General features: G+C 45.7%; 1 protein-coding gene across 2 annotated transcripts in view; it reads right to left on the reverse strand.

Annotated features, from left to right (window-relative positions):
- The window catches only part of Tshz2 (teashirt zinc finger homeobox 2), a 425,242-nt gene that overhangs the window by 303,595 nt on the left and 101,784 nt on the right, over positions 1–19,863 (reverse strand). The gene's annotated exons all lie outside the window — the stretch shown is intronic.

Here is a 19,863-nt window from a genome sequence, read left to right on the forward strand (position 1 = left end):
AACGTGTTTCAAAGAGCAAACTGGCTTAGAAGGAGATGGCCCCTTATTAAACTAACTCCTGGTGCTTTAAGCCCTGGAGATCCAGGAACTATTTGTTGTGGCAGCAAAATGTAGCTCATACCCATGGATGCACTCTCCCTCTTTCTTCTAGCATATGTACTGAGAAATGATAGGTGCTTCCTATATTTCCATTGATGGAATGCCTCTCCTCTCTGGCTAAATTATTTGTCATACGTAGAGACATTGTGTTAGCTACATCCTCACTTGTGTGGCACACTGCTGGACAATTCTCCATTCTACCTTGATTTCCTAACTTCCTGCAATGCTGTCACACTTTTATTTTCACCCTCGTTCTTACCCTTCCATGGCTTTCCTTTCCTATTAGTCTAATTTGTCTCCTCTTCTTCATATTCCCCTTTGAGTCCTCAGCAGTTTTTTTTTTTTTTTTTTAAGCCACATGTAGGTCTTTGGCTTTTGACACTGCAGCTCTAATCCACTCTGTGTATTTATACATCTGCTGGGATCTGACTCAATGTGCCCCAAATAAGAGCAAGCATCATTCCCCACAATCCTTAACGTCCTTCTGTTGTCTCCCTCCACCTGGGTGTCAGTGGTACCATGGACCCACAAGCTCTTTCTTTAACTTTATTTTCGGCTTTGCATGTGTTTGGCTTTATTTTACCATGTTGCTCAGTTGCCTCTAAGCGTTCCTCTGCAAGGCTGTTGGATTCGCTGTGGCTCCATTTCCAGCTCTCTGTCATATCCCGAATCCCATCTAGCCCATGTCCAAACTTGGTGTGCTCACCTGCCTTACTTGCTTTCCGTGTCTCCTTTTAAAACCATTTTATTTTTTAAAAACTGTAAAAATCTTTATATTTATGTCTAATATTTTAAATTTTTTCCTGTAGAATTTCATAGGCTGTACATAAAGCATTTTTATCATTATTCATGCCTTCCAACTCTTCCTGGCGTGACCCCTCACATCTTCCTCCCAGTTTCATGTCATCATCATCATCATCATCATCATCATCATCATCATCATCATTATTATTTAGCCTACTGAGTTCAGGTAGTATTGCTCACATGCACACAACTGTGAGCATCCTCTGGGTCATGAGCAACCTACCAGGGACCTGCTCCTGAAAAACTGACTGTCCCTCCCCTAGCTGTCACAATGTGACAATGCAGCCCTTCTCAGGGCTGGACTTGCCTGTTCATATTATGTGACTAGATCTGTATCATGGGACAATGATTCTCACCTGGTGCATAACGTCTTTTCCTTTCGAATCTCCAATCCAGGCTTAAAGTGCTTGCTGGACATGCATGAGGACCCCAAAACACTTAAAAATGTGTTTTGTCCTGCCTAAGACATTATACCTGATTGGTTGATTAAATGGCCTATACCTGGGCAGGGCAGAATGGGGTAGGTGTGGCTAAGGTTCCCCAGATTCAGGTTCAAGAAAGTCCTGGGAAATGAGTGGATGGGAAGAGAGAAGGCAGGGGGATGCCACGATGGGTTAGAGTGGAGAAGAAGCCATGTGGGCCGGGAGGAAGGTCTGCAATAATGTCATGAAAAGGCTTACATGAAGAATACAAGCAAGCACTTACAAGATTATGCATGGAAGGTAGCCCAGATAAGGTTGGTTAAGCGGATGGCATCGGATGGGGCCTGGGAGGTGGTTGGTGAGGTATTATTGAGATAGCATAGGAAGAAATATCTGCCTGGCCCAAGGCAAGTAAGGCAATTATAAAATAAAAAATGTTTTCTTAGCACATATGTATGAGTGCCATGTGTGTGCAGTGCCTACAGAGTCCAGAAGAGGGCATTGGATCCCCTAGAATTGGAGTTACAAATGGCTGTGATCTGGGAATCGAACCCAGGTCCTCGGGAAGAGCGCCCAGTGCACTTAACCATCTCTGCATACCCTACTTTTCTGTAAAGTTGAATATGGTGAGGCACATAGATGGGGTGGGGGTCCTAGGGCTTAATGGCCAGCCAATCGGTGAACTTCAGGCTTGGAGGGAGACCCTGTCTCAGAAAATAAGCCAGAGAGCGATAGAGGAAGACGTCCAGTGTCAGTCTCCGGCCTCCACACACGCAGGCATGGGAGACGTGCATATATCCACCCACAGTAACTGAGGAAAGAATTTTCAGTACAAACTCTCTCTAAGATGGAATAGTAAATTCTGAAGGTCATATCACGCTAGAGAAGGGAGAGCCAGGCTTTGGGCATGGAGGACAGCCAGTAATATCCATGCGGGCCGGGCGTAGGGAACACATGGGACTCTGGTGTACATGTACAGGCCACATCCGGGCCAGGTGGAAATGGGACACGCCAGATGGGCTTTCCTCGTTCTGTAGACTCTTAAGGGACCAGAGGATAGCCCACAGGGGTGACAAACTCAGATGAGCGGAGGGACCAGGCAATACCGGATGAGGATGAGGTGAAGATGGCTGGAGCAAGGGAATCACTCCTTTTTCAGCTCCAGCTAGCCACGGTCAAGTGGAAACAACGGGGTGGGGGGGGGGAGCTGGCATGATGCTCTGGACTTAAACAAACAAACAAACAAACAAAAATCAGAAATTGAAAATTTTAGGTAAAAAAAAAAATTCAAGTTTTATGCTAAGTTAAAAAAAAATTCAGTCTGAGTGTGGTGTGCTGTGTGTGCATGTGTACCTGTGTATGTGCGTATCCCTGTCTGTGGGAGGTCAGAGGACACACTTGGAGTCAGTTCTTGCCTTGTTGGAGGCAGGGTCTCTTGGTATCACGATGTGCCAGCCTAGCCAGCCCTCACATCCTGGGATTCTCCTGCCTCCAGCTCCCGTCTTTCCCTGAGAGGCCTGTGGTTACAGACTTGTGATGACACACCTGGCTTTCTGTGGATTCCAGCAACCTGAACTCAGTTTCTCACCCTTTCATGCCACGTGTCTTACTCACTGAGCCACCTCCCCAGCTTGCTCACGTGGTTTAATAGTTTGAGGCTCTGACTGCATCTTCGTTGGCTAGGCCTGACTTACAGCCTGAATCTTGAGGTCTCAGAGTTTAAAGACGAGATGGGATGAGAACCCAAGAAGCACCGAGTCCCGGGGAGCTGTGAGCTGTGACACTTGTAGGGCCATCGGGGTAAAAACAGAGAAAACGCACTGCACCAGAGAACGGATGGGACGTCCGTTGACGCTTCTGTTCTCACCGCAGCCAGGGAAGCAACAGCACTGACCTCCACATCAACGCAGAGGGTGATAAAGGAAGTGTGGGGCATGATGGGAACACCCACCACAAATATGACACAGCAGCCTGTGCGGGTGGGATGGGCTCAGGGGGAAGGTCAGTGGGCAGACGGTGCCACGATGTCATCAGGGTGACGAGCTACCGAGTGGGGGATGCTGCAGACGGGGAGAGAATGAAAAGGCTCCCGTACCCCATACCAAAGCGAGAACACGGAAGCAGGAAGCATACATGTGTGCCTCGATCATGTGTTTGCTAAAAGGGGGATGTTCGTATGGGGGAGTCGGGAAAGGAAGGGGACAGAATTTAAGGGCTTCCTGTGAATAGTTTTTAAATGACTCTCTGTGTGTGTGTGTGCGTGTGACAATACATGCACATGCGTGTCATGGTACATATGTGGGAGTCAAAAGACAATTCTGAGGACCACACTCTCCTTCCACCGTTCTTCCAAAAACTTTCTAGGGCTTGCTTGAACTTACTGTTGTTAGGCTTGTGGGACAAGTAACTTTGCCTGAGGAGCCATCTTGTCGGTTCCTCCTCTCTCTCTCCCTCTCCTCTCTCCATCCACCCACTGTGTGTGTGCGCAGCAGCCTCAGCTTCAGTCCTCTCTTTCCAACTTACTGGAGACCCTCCTGTTTGCTACAGTGTAAACACTGTGGTAGCTGCTGGCAAACTTCTGAGGATTTTCCTGGCCCACCTCCCCTTCCACGGTAGGAGGGAGTACAGACACAGGTCACCACAGCAGGCTTTACAGGGACCCTGGGGATCTGAACTCAGGTCCTCCCGTCTTCCAGACCAGCGCTTTCCCTGCTGAGCCATCTCCCCAGGGCTTCGCTTTGAGAGCGCCTTGTTGGGAAGAGATACTGAAAGGATCCAAGCTGTGAGACGGCAGAAGACAGAGTTTTCTTCACAGTCTCGGTAGAGGAAGAGAGAGAAGGACATGGATGAGGTTGCTGGCAAGCAGAGAAGTGGAGGGAAGGGACTGAGGAGGACTCTTAGCTTTTGTTTCTAAATAAATCACCCGGACATGGGCCCCATTACTCCTGAGGCTACAGATTCGTAGCTGTGAGAAAACTCAAATTAATCATTAAATAGGTCTTGGATATGGAGGGGAGATTCATCATCTAGAAATAGACCAAGAATGGATTATTTCATATCTTTGGGTTAGGCTCAACTATGCATCGCCCCCCCCCCCCCCAGGATATTGAAGCCATATGGCAGCTTCTTTGGTGCACCTGGTGACAGAAGCTTCCAGAAAAGCATAATCTAAAATCGCTTTCCGCTCCTGATACCCAGAAATTATTCTCAGAACTTGTTGCTGCCCGAACTTCCCTTTGTCTTCAGCACAGCGCATGCCCCTTCCAGCTGGGACCATAAAAGCACAGCCCTCCCCTCTCCCCTCTGGTGGCTTGATTTTAAGAGCCAGGGAATGCAGAGTACAAACACACGGTTTTCACTTGAAAGACAAAAACGGCTCTATGTACGTCATTTTCATTACCTGGAACATGACAGGGAGCAAGGAGGAAAATAACCCTGCCCCACTCTCCTCATAAAAACGGAGTACTTGCAGGCTCAGGCACTCAGGGGTGGTGTCTCAGGCAAACGCCTCTCTGCTTCGTTGTTGCTTTATTCTAAACTTCAGTTCTCAAAATGAGTGCCCGGAAACTTGAGTGGGGGTGCAGTTAAAAATTCAGATTCTTGGGCCCCAATGCTAGATTTCTAAATTAAGAAAAATTGAAATGTAGAAACCCGCATCTCACATATGTATGTACATACATGTGTATATATGTATGCATTCATTCATTCCAGCTGACCTTGAACTTACGATGATTGTCCTGCCTCTCTCCCTTGAGTGTTTGGATTGCAGACACAGGGCACCACACATCCACCTTAGAAATCCACACTGAAGCAAGCTTTCGCTTACAAAGGAAATGTTCTCCTGTGGAGGAGAAAGAATCTTGAGGTATTGCGCTGGGAGCGGAAGGGCTGGCTGACACTGCAGCCACTTTCCTTAGCTGAAGAACTCTGAAGTCAGAAGAGACGAGCCACTTCCGAGAGTGTCCCTTCACTGAATCAGGAGAGTTCTAACCAACCGGTAGTCCAAGGATGCCTAACACACCTGCTAGACCATCCTTGCACGTGGGAGTAATTCAGCTCCACCAATAATCCCTCAGGAGATGTGGGCGGCACATGACTGCTCATGTACACGCACACACATGCGCACACACACAGAATGGACTCTCATGTCAAGTGACCCCAGTTGTCAGTACTTCGGCCTGTTGTCTAGGGGTGGTCACATGACGTGCCCTAAACTTGGTTTCACAAAAGGACTTCCATGAGGCTCCCAATGGACCGAGAGAGGCGCGCAAAGGATGCCTGCGGAGGAGGAAGCAGAAACTTTCCATTCAGGAGATAAAAGACCAATAAACATGGGATCATGTATGTGTTATATAACAGGCTGTTTTCTCCCATGACCTCGTGTGACAGGTTCCTGTGATGAGAAAGCTGAGGTCCAGGGAAGTTTTGGGGGTTCCTCCCTTGAGATCACACGGCTATCGCGCAGGAGAGAAGGAGCTGAGCAGATGAAGCTGGGGCTTCAGGTTCTCAACCGCCGGGTAGATGGGAGGGTTCAGGACTGTATGTGCCAGAGCTGGGCATGCAGGGAAAGGGAGTTTGGGTGGTCTAGGAACTAGGGACTAGGGAGGAGGGCCACCTCATTTGCCTACATTTTTCTTGCCCTGGTCACGGCACTGAGGAACGTCAGCTCAATCCCCATAGCGTGGAGTAGCCCAGCCCCAAACATCAGCATCAGACAGACAGGCTTTGAAGCTGTGTGTGGCCACTTATACCCATAATCTGGCAGATGAAGCAGGATGATCTGGTGTGAGGCCGAGGTCACCCTTGGCAACATACCCACTTTGAGGCCATCCTGGGATGCATGAAACCCTGTCTCAAACAGCCAAACCAACCTCACAAGCAAGGAAAGAAAAGTCATCCCAAGTACCGTGTGGCCTCAGGGTGGACCAAGCAGCCTGAGAACTGAGCCTTCCGCAGCCGCTCGGTGCTCTGGGTCCAGGTCGGTAACCCAGATGCTCCCACCTGAATTCTGTGGATGCAGAATCTTTAGCTGAACATGACCCCTTCCTTTGCTGTTTGGCTCTCGTTAGTTTACAGGTGCCCATGATTAACCTCTGCTAGCAACGGTGGGCTTATCTTCTCCCCCGAGCATACGTGGAATCGTGACCAGGACCCGGTCCTGTAATGGCTCTGATGACTTCCATGTTTATGTTGGAGACCTTTGTGTGAACTGTTACTTTGAAGAGGAAGAGTCAGTTTGTGTTTAAAAGGGGGCTGATTGATGGCTGCCAGTCAGACATTCCTTCACTCTGGGCTCCTCGCAGTCTCCGTAATAAGTTCTTTACGAACACCGGTTTGCTATTAAAGAATGGCATTCATCACAAGCCACGCAGAGAGGAGGCCGTGTCTGACGAGCACAATGCCCCATTTTCGAGCCACACTATCCTTTCTGTTCAACTTGATCTGTCAGGTTATTAACGTTTGAGGCAAAACACACTCAGTCTTAGGTAAATATTAATCAGAAATGCCTGGCCCCTCTCCCTACTCAATTACCCATTACTGGGCTCCGCAGGTGATAATGTCCTGCTAAAACCTCCGATTTGCTTAAAATGCAACTGAGAGATGCTTTCTGTGGATGGCTTTCAGGGCTCCCGGAGGCCTAAATTGTCTCTTAGCAGTAGGGAAACGCTTTCTTTGTTTCTCGCTTCTCTCTTTACGTTTTCCTGGTCTGGGGTCTCTGGGCAGGTGAGTGGTGGGTTCAACCCTTCATGTTCAGCGGTTCAGTCTCCGAGCACCAGTGTCTTGTGACTTTGGCATGCGTGTTTAGATGTCTTGAGCCACGCAGAGCTCATGTCCCTGGTTGGGTTCTGTACCCAGCCCTGCAGAGTTCACATCACGTCTGCAGCGCGTGACCTCTTTGAACTTGGAGGTCCATTCCTCCCATTTGGGGTCTCATCAGGCCAATCAAATTGACATCAGCTTTCCGCACTGGCTAGCGCAGGCCTAAGTCACTGTCTCTCTTATCAGTGAAGTCATTAAAAGTCCATCAGATCAATCAGGCTCTGACAAAACATTAAGGACATTCTCCCGTGCCATCCATTTCTCTACTCCTAAAAGTTCACGGGTGCTGGTAATAAGATCTTGTCTGCACCTCAACGAATATTAAAATCTAGGTGGCAAAAGCCGGGCTCGTCATGAACTATCAGAACCTGAACCCTGAAAGCTGCAGTGAGCGTGGCCAGCAGTGAAATATTAAGAGCGCAGCCTGTGTGCATCTGGGCGGCAGTCAAGGCTGCGCCCGTACTTGCGCTTTCTGGAAATTGGGCTGCTGTACGAGTAAACCTCCAATTATCAGCAGCCAATAAACATGGGATGACTTTTAACTAGGTTATCAAAGACGTTGGTCCCTCGAGCCATTCTACACTCTCACCTCTGTTTCCAAGCCAGCAGGAATACTCTGCTATTGCTCCAAATTGAACAAAATGTTCACTTCCCACTTCCTCGTGGCTTCTGTGTGACACTGTGTCTTTCCTCAGTAAAAGCTAGCAACGCTCTAGTAGGTAGGTACCGGACGCCTGGCACCATCTCACTCCATGGCGGAGCCCCCTCTGACTTCCTTAGACCCCAGAAGCTTTGCCTTTGAGGTGCCTCTCGGGGCTCTGCTGTGTGCCGATCACTTACCAGAAAGGCTGAGCTCCACAGTGCTGCTTCGTCAGCCTAGCCGTGCTGGCAGAAGCAGGTGTAAGGCATGACCTCTCTTGCGCTCAGTGGAGTTATTAGAAGGCTGGCAGCTCTTTAAGTATGAGAATTATATATTTCCATGTACTTGAGAGGGAGAGTTCTTGCTATCTGTCTTTCTACATGAAGGGAGTAAGACGTTCAGAAACTTTGGGGCTTTTGGATCATTTTTGTATTGTCATCTAAAGCACGGGTGTTTATGTTTATAAAGAAAGAACAGCAAAGTACATGTTATTTCACTTGCTACAGGCAAGGTACACTGATAGATATATATTTATAATATATTTATAATATAAATATATATAGATTATATTATATAATATAATATAACAAACCTGGGGATGTTTTGCACAACCTTCTCTCCTGTGAATCTCTCCCACCTTCTCAGCAGGAAGTTCCAACCTGAAGGCATCAGTTCTGGCTATTCCTGTGGCCTGGAATGCTATCCCCTTCTCCACTTGGCCAGCTCTCTCCCTACATCACATCCAGGTCTTCACTCACATGCCACCTTCTCTGTGGTGCATCTCTTGACCCTGTGGAAAATCACTGCACCCGTCAGCCCAGCATTCCCTCCCCACAGCTCTATTTTCATTTTTCCCACTTAAAATGGCAGCTCTTACTCCCTGAAACTTCATAATTTATTTACTCACAGGTTATATTATACTCATATATATACTCATATATATGAGTATATTTATACTCATAGATTATATTATATAATCTATATATATAATAGATTATATTTATAATATATATCTATCATATATAGGTATATAAATGATATATCTATTAGATATATATCTATTATTAGATATTATATTTGTATATCTCTCTATGTAAGATATATATTATATATTACATATATCTAATTATTATTATTAGATAAAATATATATACGTATATATATAAATATATAGTCCCCCTTCCATTGACGTACCCACTGTCCTAGTTAGTTTTAACTGTCAACTTGACAATCTAGAATCATCTGAGAAGGGAATATCAGTTGAGGGATTGCTCAGATCTGATTGGCCCATGGAGTCTGGGGGTTGTCTTGATCACTGATTGAAGCAGGAGGGCCCAGCCCATTGTGGGCGGCACCATTTCTAGTCAGGAGGTCCTGGGCTGTATACAAACGCTGGCTGAGAATGAGCCTGTAAAGAAAGGTTCTTCCTCCACGGCTGCTGCCATGCTTCTTTGGCCATGGCATGAGTTCCTTGGTCAGAGGAGGTGCCGTGTGGAATAGCACACGGGCCTGCCTTGACTTCCCAAAGATGGACTGTGACCTACAAGATGAAATGACCCATTTCCGTCTCGAAGTTTCCTTTTTTGGTTGGAGTGTTTATCACAGCAGCTGAAGTTAAGGTGAGACACACGCCAAAAGGGCTACAACAGTTGAAGACTGATCTTCTATCCTAAATTACCTGAGTTGCAAAACAGAACCCCAAGATGGAGTTTTTATTCAACAAATAATGACTCATTTCCATGCTTGCTAATGAAGGGGATCTAGAGACCTACCTCAGTGAGGACCTCAGAACGTGTATTGATTTGGGAAGCTGTGGGCACCCTCTGAATTTTACATGGGCTGTCTGCAGGGGCAAGTCATAGACATCTTCCAGAAACTCACAGAGATCCACCTGCCTCTGCATTTAGAATGCTGAAATTAAAGGTTCGTGCCACCATGCTTAGTCTCTAAAAGGGTTATTTTAAAGTTAAGAGTAAAACATGAGGACTTCGGGATTATACAGTAAGTAGGGGATTTCTTCTCCTGCCCTTGACAGTGGTAGGTAGGAGGATCCTCTCCCAGCCAGGCACATTCCCAGCATTCCTGAAACACACAGAGTCCTGCCTAGGGGAATTCTAATGATCTCCCTAACCTGGGCTGTATACATAGCACCCTTTATATCTGGTGCAGGAAGTCAGTTTCCATTGAGACACAGCGCTACGAGGAAATTTCTCACTGCCTGAAAGGTTACGGTTTGGACATGTGCCATAACACCATTAGGTATTGAATAAAATTGGGAATAAAGAGGGCTCTTCTTGGAACATTGCCTGAAGATGTGGTTGTTATTGCAAAAAGAGGCCCATAAGGTTGTTCTAACAATGAGGGCAACTTACAAATGAAGTTCCTAAAGAAGATATTTAAATTAATCAATTAATCAATTAATTTTGAGATAGGGTCTCACTATGCACCCTGTCTGGCCTGAAACTCACGATGTAGACCAGGCTGACCTCAGACTCACAGAGATCCACCTGCCTCTGTCCTTTAGAATGTGCACCACCATGCTTAGTCTCTAAAAAAGTTATTTTAAAGTTAAAAATAAAACACAAGGATTTTGGAACTACAGCTAATCAATAAGCATGTATGCATTCCATACATTTGATTTTTGCTTATTTTTTTTTTTCAAGTGAGAGGAAGTGCTGACGCTCGCCTGCCTCCTCACAGCTCCGACTTCTGCAGGAGGTCCTAGGAGAAAGCTGTCTGAAACTCCGCATTGCCAAAACAAATTCATGATGAAATTTCCAGCTCTGTTCTCATTTCAGATTGTAAAGTATGTTCCCGGAAGGGAACCACAGAAGCGATCACAATATGATCAGATTAAAGATGATTTTAAGAGGAGATGAAAAGAGCCCACTGAAATTTGCTAGAGAAGTGGTGAGGATTCAGGGATGAGTTTGCATGGCATCTCCAAACTCTTGGGAAGTGTTTCAATCAAGGCTAGTTAGATTAATTGGATGTCTTCATTGTAACCTTTGAAGTTCAAGAATGCAGAGGACAGGCAGTTGAGCTGCACAGGCCTATAATCCAGCAAGCAAGTGTGAGGAGGAGGCAGGAAGATTTTTAGGTTCAAGGTCAGTTTGGGTTGCCTGGTGAGACCATAGCTCAAAACAACAACAAAAGCTCACACCTCCAAAAGATGAAAATAAAAATGAAGGCAAGTCATATTTAAAGCTATTTCATGTTTAAACTCAGAATAAACTCATTAATATTTCATATTTGAACTCGGAGCTATTTCCTGGCTTCTACCAAGAAAAATGACAAGATATTAAAGGTCTTTATGATTATTGGCACTCCCCAAGAATTGTGAGGCAATTCTAAGACAGAAACTGATGTAAATGATAAGAAAGCCCCTTCCCCCTCCTCCATTATTAATAGCCAAATATTATTAAATCAATAATTTTGGCAATGATCTGAACAGGTTATTAAGCATCGTGAATTATTATGCCAAAAGTTGATCAGACCCACGAAAATAATTCCAAGTTTTAACGGGAATCTTTGGGCTTCTAATGAAATATCCAGTCATTGACAAAAACATCTCTGTTAGGATTCTTCTGGAACATGAGAGGCAGGTCCCACAGATGTCCTTACGGAGGAGAACAACATTCCTTTCTGGATTACAGGAAATTAAAAACCCAGATCACGGCGATCAAAATGCCGGGAGATTAAACAATGCAAGCCGAGGGTGCCAATGCCCATGGAGAATTAGGGTCTCCCTAATTCTAACCCCACCCAGGCTCTTTTTCCACCCCAGAGAATATTGCACTGATGGTTTCAGAGACCTGAAAAAATTGGGAAAGAGCCATGGATTTGTCAATGCTGGGTGTGCCTCTGGCGAGGGGAAACGGGCATAAAGCAATTAGTCCGTGGCTCCGAGCCAGCAGCACTCAGTTCCACTCACTTCGCCTTAAGCAGGGAGTGTGCGCAACAGTATTTTGTCCAGACATTATCCAATAACAGGCTGTGGAATGTGATTTAATTTAGAAGGGACCAGGGGGCAGGAGAGAAGGGTCCTGGAGTGGGCCGCTGAGCAGGCAAGGAGGTCTGGTGGACTCTGACCCTTCTGTGAGATCACAGTTACCGTCCCCGGGACTGCTGACACAAACAAACCATCCTGGCTGTCAGAGGAGCTGAAGACAAACAGATGCCCCTCGCTCTCTGGTTGCATACCTTCCCCAGTGCAGGCTTCCTGCTCAAATGAGATCTTGCCAAAAAGCATTAGCCCGTGCTAGAATTTCCTAATACTAACTTGACTCTGTCACTGACGGGTTTACTGACATGCATTTCCCCCCTTTAACCATTTAATGCAACATGAGCTCTGAGTGTTAGCAGGGAGCGAAAACCAAGACTGGCAGGGGATTTAGACTTTGGCAAAATGACAGGTGGGTCAGGACCACCTGGTAATGAATCAGAAAAATGGGAAGGCAAAGGCCTTCTTTAGACCTCTTTAGACATGAAAGCTAAGAGATTGCCACTAGGTTAACGGGGCAGGGACAGGGATCAGACTCCATGCCTGCACACCAGGTTGATCATTTACTCTCTGTGGGGGTCTCATCGCCAGGGGTCCCGAAGATAGAGAGAGAGATCACATGGACTTAGTGCATTTCCCAAAGCCAGCTGCACTCAACAGTGGTCTGAGCCAAGCGCTGGGTACTGAGTACACACTCAACCACCAGGCAAACTGTGGGTCCCTTCTCTACTTTTGGAGGCAGATCCCTTCCATTATATCTGTGGAGTAGTAGGGAGATGGATGAAAAAAAAATAAAACCAGCAATAAGTGACAAAAATACTGAGAAGAAATTAAACCATGAAATCCTGACAGTCCTGTTTTGGATGTGAGAGACTGTTGGATGTTTCTTGGAGGAGGGGGTCAAGCCTCAGTTGGAACCTGGAAGAGAGCTGGGAAGGCCTTCCACAGGCATGGGGACTAACAGCCAGGTGTAGCAGGGTCAGGGCTCGACCCTCACAGAAAACACCCATAAGAACCTCACTTTAGTGGGAAGTGACCACATAGCCCACACCTTGTCCTTCCTCAGAGGACCCGATTGCATCTTCAGGTATCCTGTCTTCCTGTTGATATTTTGTCAACAGGGAGGGTAGGTCACCTTCTGTTTTTTTTTTTTTTTTCACCAAAACTAGATTTATTTGTAGGACCACAAGGTGGCATTTGGAAGTGGTCCCAACATATAGGCAAAGCTTTCCTGGCAATTAAATCATGCTGAAACCTAAAGGTAAGGAATTATATTGAGGGAGAGAATTGTAGCCATCCAAGGACACAGCAAACCGCAACCTTGGCCTCAGAACTGCATTCCTCATCCATCTAACAACCCCACTTCTTGTGCTATAGGGTAAACTACATAAATCAAAGGACTCTTGGGATAGATAAGGGATAAGCCTACAATAAATTCCCTTAAACTTACTTGTCACTGTCTTGCCTGGGAACCTCACTTCTTTCCGAAAATCAAAATATGATAACTGAATGTTCTAGATATGTGGAAGAAGCAAAGAAGGAAGTCCCGCCCCCTGACTTTTTATCTACGTTTTCAGGTTGTTGAGTGACTGGAGACAGTTTGTTTCTGCTGAGCTGTGTCATGATCCGGGTTCCAGTGGGACAAAGGAGCCGTCTTTTCTATGCATTAGTCATTTACACTTTTATTAACTTAGAAACAGTGTGAGACCGCTCATTTTGTGGATGAATTACAAATTGCTAACACAGTCAAAAAAGTAGGCACTAAATAAAACAGTTAAATAATGAATGAAGAATGGAAGGAGTGGCTGTGAAGCCTGTGAATATGTTACATATGATAATCATACATTTCCTGTGTTCCTTATGTGTTAAATGATTTGTGAAGTCACGTAACTTAGGAGGGAGGATACAGTTCATATTGTTTTTATTTTACAGGTTAGTGAATTCAACACGTGCTAGGCCCTTGTAGCTATCTAGATTTGTCTGACTTCAAATTATTTTTTTTAAGAGAGAAAATGTTTATTTTGGCTTACATTTACTAAAGGATATAGTTGGATCTGTGGGGAAAAGGAGGTGGAAAAACTGGAAGAGCCAGAGGTAGTGAACAAGTCTAAGGAAACTGTTTTCTAAACCCAACAGGGCTGGGCTCCCAGAGACTATGGCAGCACACACAAGACTTATACAAGTTCAGACCAGACAAAATCCCAGCACTGAGGAGGAGAAGTGGGCACAAAGTGACAACCCAAACTAAGAAGCTATTTGCAATTAATACCTGAAAGGAAAGGGGGAAAAATAGTTCTTCCCTGGAGTGACACTGGGTGTATCAACCACTCCTCAAGCCAGGCCTTATGCTCAGAATAGTTGACCAACACCAAAGGGACTCATTGAAAAAATCTACCTATCTCTCTACCTATCTCTCTATCTCTATCTATCTATCTATCTATCTATCTATCTATCTATCTATCTATCTATCTATCTATCTATCTACCTATCTATCTATCTATCCACCCATCCCCTCCACCCATCCATCCATCTCTCTATCTGAGAGAAAGTCAAGTGCATGGGTGGGGGACCTGGGAGGAGTTGGGGAGTAGAATTTGACCAAACTATGTTGTATAAGAACATTTTTTAAAGGGGGGATACAATCCACCATGGTGAGGAAGCCACGAGAGCAGCTGCCTTTGCTGCTCAGACTGAATCCACAGCCAGGGAGCAGAGAGAAGACAGGCAGTGAATGTGGAATATTCCATAAAACCGTAGGGCCTGTTCTCCAGTGGACTACCTCCCCAAGTTAAAACATCACCTCCTAAAACTTTTACAGTCTTCCAAAGCAGTGGCATCAGCTAGTGACCAATGCTGTGAACACATGAGCCTCTGCAGGACATTTCACATTAAAAGCACAACATTGACACTGGCTTCCTGGGCTCACAAGTGGCTCCATATTCTCAGTTCTTAATCTCGGCGCTTTACTGGTCCTGAATGGCTAGCACTGGAAGTAGATGTTATCAGACTTTAAAATCTGATGTAGCATTCTGCTGACCTCCAAGAACCTCAGTGTCAGGCAATCAAGAGAAAATGAAGGATCCTCATATCCCCAGCACTTCTGGGTTTCTGCACAGCTGTGCACATGTGTCTGAAAGGCCACAGGATTCATGGTCTGGTCTATGTTTTTCATTAAATGTAACAAGCATTTTCATTACAACATGCAAGCAGAGTTTCAGAGCAATGATTTTCCATCTGGTAGCCAGACAGGAGGACACATTTTAAGCAACTAACTGGACATACTTCATGGATCCCTTGGGCAAGACTGGAGCAGGCAATAGAAGAAGTATGATCTGAAAGCCTGCAGGCAGCATTTCTGGGCTGGGAGATAAAGGCCAGAGGAGATGGGCGAGCTTTCACCATTTCTCTGTGCACCAAGAAATCAGAGCTGTTAATATCATCATCTACTGGGTCAGGCCTGGGGGCTTCAGACTTCCTCCTAAACATGTTTGGAAGCAGTCCCTTCTTTTGACCGGGAAAATCATGAGGTCTGCCTTGGGAAATAAGATAAAGCAATATGATTATTATTTTGTCCAAATGGGCATACTGACCTGGAATGTTTAAATTAGTGGCTTTTAGGGGGCTAATTTTGTCTCCACTTTTCTATCACTGTAGCCCCCCCACTTTCCCCAGGAAACTTTTCACAATGTCTAGAGACACTTTAAAAGTATCTTCTGCCTACCTCTGTGTGAGTGTGCAGGTGCAGGTGCATGTGTGTCTGTGTGTCCGTGCCTGCAGGTGTGTGTGAGCCATGGTATGGGTATAGAGGTCAGAGGACAACTCCAGTTATCTCTCCTCCCCTGCCACTACGTTCGAGATAGGGTCTCTTTGTTGCTCGCTACAGCTTATGTCAACCTACCTGGCCCATGAGCGCCTAGGAATTCTGACTGTTCCCCTTCCCCATAGAGGAGTGTTTTGGGATTAGGGGCACGCACTACCACATGAGCTCTGGGAAATCAAACTCAGGCCTTCATGCCTACACACCAAGCATTTCATCCCCTAAGGCATCTCACGTAGAAACACTTCTAAACATCTCTTTTGAGGCTGTTGCTGATGTGAAGGATGCTAGGAATGCATCCTGACATCCGACAAAGCTCTGGGCCATCCTTTATTATCCGGTCCTAGCTGTCTGTGGGTACAGGTTGGGGATCTTGGATACACTGATATTTGTGGTCATGACAACAGAAAAAATTAGAATTCCTATTTATTCTCATTAGTCATAACTGCATCCCACATTAACACTAGCATGGCCTTTGTATCTCAGGAGAGAGAAAACACAGTCTCTGGGATGTTAAGTAAATAGCCCAAGATTTTAGAACAAGAATGCGGTCCTAATGGGATTCAAGTTTGACCTTTCTGACCCAGGACTCTTCTTCAACTTGACATGGCACCTTGCTTACGCCAGAGCCTTTGGTTGGGTCCCACTAGGTCTGAAGACCTTCCCCTTGCATGCTTCTTGGAGAAGGCACCAATCAATGATGGCTTTGAATCAGATGCGGAAATGCTCTCAGTTTGAGCCCTGGAGCCACTCTGTCCCTTCGGTGTCCTTTTCCTGGTGAGTGAAGGGCAGGGTCCTGACCCTCTGCCCACACCTCCCACCCTGTAAGCATTAGATAGTGATGGTTTTCAACTGAACATCTCTGACTCTTGGGGCATAGGCTGTCATGACGAGGAGGCATGGAGTAGCTGCTTCTGCCATCTAACAGGGAGGGGTCAGCCATGTTGCTCAGTATTTGACGATGCACAGGATGGCTACATGACGAAAGATGGTCTGGCCACAAATATGCCTAGCACTGTTGTTGGGAAGCCCTGCCTTGGAAAGAAAAGGAGAAAAGCAGGCTGGAGAGCAGGCTGGGTTCTACGGGAGAAATGTCTTGCCGTTTGCTCCTGTCATTCGTTCACTGTGTTTCTAGCATCTTGCTTTAAGAGCCCCCATTATTACCGACATAACTTTAAGTGAGCAAAGCAGCTGTGCCTCGGGTCTATGGGTGATCTGTCCTCCATTGAGCTCATCAGTGTATCCACTTTCTCTTGCTAAATTCTGACCACCGGCCTGTCCAATCGCAGGTCATGATATGTTCTTGTCTAGAGGGTATCAGGCTCTGGAGCAGCTTGCTGAGGCTGGGTTTAGCACTGAGAGGATACAAAGCAGGTTTTCTCAGTACCGCCTGGCTACCATGAGGTAAGATGGCTTGGGTTGGAGCTAACAGAATGGAAGTAGACCAGAGAAGTGAGAGTGAGCCTTTGCAATGTGACCCAAGTCCTTGAACCAGCAATACTTGAAGCCAGCTTGGCCTGCATGTTTTAGTTAATTGACAGCAAATTCCCAACTGCTTAAGCCGTGATGGGCTGAGGTTTGTAGTTCTCAATAGAGAGAGGCCCAATGGAGGCATTTTGCCACTGAAGCCACGATATTGATGGTTCTCATGTAAAACAACAAAATCAAAAGATATCAGCACATTCTTTCCCATTCCCCACTGGAGATCTCATAAGGCGGCATGCAAATCTTGGGGAAAGTTCTGGAAGGCAGACTCTCCCTGACAAATGGATATCTGAGAGAACAGCCACTGGCTTATTCACAACGTGAGAAAAAGCCAGCAGCCCTGGCCTCCGGGAGCTCAAGTACAAACAGAAAGCTGTAGGCTTCATCTGTCTTGTCAGGATCCGGGTGTTCTGGGACAGCAGTGGCATTTTTGACACCTATTATAATGATATCCGTGTCGCAGATGCTCACGCTAGACCCTGCACAGAAGGGTTAGCAAGAGTGTTCTAGGGAGCTGGGCAGAGCGGGTTGGTCTGAATTTGCTCTGGGGTAAACCTCACAGAGGTGAGACCTATGCGGAAAAGAGATATCCACTAAGGACATCCTGAGGGAAAACACTCGTTTACGCTAAGTCTGGGACCCACACATTAGGCTCTCTTTATGACTAAGTACAGAAGCTCACTGAGGTTGGAAGGTCACCATGACAACTATCATGATTCCCAAACAGTAGCTCACAGCCTGGAAGGGGAAGGTGAGATGTGTTCAGGAGATGCGTGAGCAAAAATTAAAGAAACATAACTCACACATCAAATATGGGTTTTGATGGGTTTTCTTGCTGAGCACAGGGGTGGGCAAATGTCTTCTGCAAGGGGCCAGGGAGCACTGTCTCTGCCCCTATTCAAATGTCCCTCTTCTCCAATACCACAGAAGCATATGTAGATAAAGCAGGAATGAGTAGGTGTGACTGTGTTTCTATAAAACTTTATATACAAAGACAAGCAAAGGGCCTAAAGGTTGTAGTATAATCAAAAGGCATGTATATGTACATACATACATGGTATAGATACATTAGTATGCACATATATGCAATATCAATATGCTAAAAATGCTGAAGTGGTGTGAAATTGGGTCTTTAGTGTTAATGGTGAAAATGACCATGACAATGAATCATGGAGTCATGTACCCTTTTATTCAGAGTGTGCAATTATGATATCAATTATGAACAAAATAGACAGGATTTGTTGAATTTTGCTTAGGATTTCATAGCAGGCAGGTATTAGAACCAGAATGTGGCTCAGATCTGTTTGATTCCAAGGGTTAAACTCTCACCTTCTAGGTTGAGAGTTGGTGAACTACTCTGGCCCATCACCTGCTTTGTAAATAAAGGTTTATTTTAAAAAGCCATGTGTCTACACGGGCTATAGTCGCTTTCCAGCCAAGGCACTACTGCAGAGGCTGGATGATCTGCAGACTCCCTGACCCTTTACAGAGAAGCATTGCTAGTCCCTGGACTAAGGTCTGGTGATAGGAGTCTCTTTCCTGCCAGGAGGATGTCCCCAGACAAACAGCATCAGTGTTGAGGTCCCAGGCTGTCATTTTGACCATGGCTCCCCAGATCATTCTCCACTTACTTTTCATGTGGCGTCTCATATTAACTCGAGACTTCAAAAATAATTTTTAAAATGACAGAGACGTGTGTGCGGATGACAACAGGGAGGAAAATGTTTCCGAGAAGGGCTCCGGAAGGAGCTGATGACACAGCATGTGACACAAAGCATCCTACCGGGGAATACTGTGTCCTTTCTCCTGTGGCTAGCATTTATCCCCCAGGTGAAGGCTTGTTTGTTAGGCTGTCTTGAGGGAAAAATAGTCTAACAACCCACACATTTTGTCAAACAGATCAGAGTCAACAACCAACACTGAGAGACTCGAGTTGACTGATGAAACGCCATCTCCTAGCTAGGGTGAAGACAGAGAGAGGATTCTGGCTTTGAATTCTGGCTGACATTTGCTGGACTCAGTTTATGCAGCCTGATGGGATGTGACAACGTAGAATGGTAAAGAGGCTGGCTTACAAGTTAACTGAGGTCCCTCGGCACACAATAAAAAATTGACGTCAAGGGCCCTCTTTTGGTGAGCAAGTAGCAGGTAAATTAATAAAATGAAAACATTTAAGCCATCTTTGTGCAAAGCCAAGTGGGTCTCCGGCTTTGCTTGACACAGGGAAACCCATATCAGAGGTAAAAAAACATGGCTAGAGAAACAAGCTGATGACAACAGGCATTGTTCAGGAGCCCACACCTCATCAGAGAACCCGAGCGAATCTGTCCTTTCTTCATCAGTTTGCCAATATAGAAATAACTGATGCCTTTTAAATTTTGCTTTGCACAAGTTCACTTTTAAAATGCACATAGTTTTTAAATATTTATTTTTATTTATGTGTATGCATGTGTAACTCAGTGTGTGTGTGTGTGTGTGTGTGTGTGTGTGTGTGTGTGTGTGGTGTGGTAGGTGTCTGTGTGTATCTATGTATGTCTATGTGTGTCTGTGTGTGTGCATACAGGTGCAGGCACCCACAGAAGCCAGAAGAGGGTGTCAGGTTCCCAGGAACTAAAGTTGTAAGTGGCTGTAAGCTAGGTGGGTGCTAGGAATCCAACTTGGGTCCTCTGAAGACTCAGCAAGCTCTAGTAACCATTAACCCATATCTCCAGTTCCTAAATAGACGCATTTCAGCAATAAGTTTTATATTACAGTGAAAAAAATCAGCCATTAC

This window comes from Meriones unguiculatus, chromosome 4 (genome assembly GCF_030254825.1).
Source record: "Meriones unguiculatus strain TT.TT164.6M chromosome 4, Bangor_MerUng_6.1, whole genome shotgun sequence".
In the NCBI taxonomy this organism is placed as follows: Eukaryota; Metazoa; Chordata; class Mammalia; order Rodentia; family Muridae; genus Meriones; species Meriones unguiculatus.